This window comes from Nanorana parkeri, unplaced genomic scaffold, assembly GCF_000935625.1.
Source record: "Nanorana parkeri isolate BGI_ZX_2015 unplaced genomic scaffold, ASM93562v1 scaffold3005, whole genome shotgun sequence".
Lineage (NCBI taxonomy): Eukaryota > Metazoa > Chordata > Amphibia > Anura > Dicroglossidae > Nanorana > Nanorana parkeri.
In genome coordinates this window covers 55,735-57,248 of record NW_017309273.1, presented here as the reverse complement: position 1 = coordinate 57,248, position 1,514 = coordinate 55,735, and positions in this window count along the sequence as shown.

The following is a 1,514-nucleotide window of genomic DNA, read 5'->3' as shown; positions in this document are numbered from 1 at the left end:
AGTCATTTTGGTGTCACCCCCCTCTGAAAAGTCGGGCGTTCGGTCCATGATCAGGAGAGAGGAGGGGACCCGGCGGCATACCTTATCCCGCCGGGTGACTGTCCCCTCCTCTCTGTGGCGGCGTCCATCACCAAGATGGCTGCCGGCAGGTATCCGCATACTGACGCGCGTGCGCGATGACGTCATGGTGACACTCGGTTACCGCTCCGGGTGTCACCCAGCCTCGGGACGCCCCTGCATTTAGCCATAGTCCTCTGATGTATATCCACAGTCCTCACCGATGTACATCCACATTCCTCACCGATGCACATCCACAGTCCTCACCGATGTACATCCACAGTCCTCACCGATGTACATCCACAGTCCTCACCGATGTACATCCACAGTCCTCACCGATGTACATCCACAGTCCTCACCGATGTACATCCACAGTCCTCACCGATGTATATCCACAGTCCTCACCGATGTACATCAACAGTTCCACCTGATGCAGATCCACATGTTGCATCATCATTATAGTCCCCATCTTTGCCGCTTCACTCTACCCGCCCCATACCTCTTGCTCCGCAGTCCCGGCTGACACCCGTCCATGCGTTTGTTAAAAAAAAGGACTCAGAATACCGTAAAGTGTGGAGAACGTTCACGTTTATTTAAGAAAATCAGGAGACAATAAAACTTTGAGTCTGATTTTGTATAAAATCTTTTATAAACGGTGTAACAACCATACCGCTCATTAAGAATCACACATTGGCTGGACCATGAAAAGAGCAACGATGGGCTGCAGTCCAGTGTTAATGTCGTCGTTTATTGGCCGTTTTTCAGTGACAAAAACGAAACGAAAAAAGACGAAAATTATTTTCACGCGATACTCACTTTTCATCAACGAAATAAAACAAAAGCAAGAATGAATGTCAACGATTCTCATTATTATTTGCAGCGCTGCCGCTTTGCTCCCTGCAGAGGTCCCTTTCAATCCCTGCTGCTCTCCCCGTCTGTGTCGGCAGAGGCGGCGGGGACACAGACCACTGCAGTCGGCACCGGCGGGGAGACTGTTACTGCCGTGACTACATTCCCCACCCTTGTACCTGCGTTGCTGCCTTGTTCCTCCTCCTCTGGCCGTCCTCTGGGCAGCCCCGTTTCTCTTCCTCTAACCGCCCTGTTCCTCCTCCGGCCTGCCCCGTTCCTCCTCCTCCGGCCGCCCTGTTCCTTCTCCTCCTCCTCTGGCCGCCCCTTTCTTGCTTCTCTGGCCTCTCCGTTCCTCCTCCTCTGGCCGCCCCGTTCTTGCTTCTCTGGCCTCTCCGTTCCTCCTCTTCTGGGCAGCCCCGTTCCTCTTCCTCTGGGCAGCCCATTCCTCCTCCTCTGGCCGCCCCGTTCCACCTCCTCCTCTGCCAGCCCCGTTCCTCCTCTGCCAGCCCCGTTCCTCTTCTGCCAGCCCCGTTCCTCCTCTGCCAGCCCCATTCCTCCTCCTCTGGCTACCTCATTTCGCCTCCTCTGACAACCCCGTTCCTCTTTCT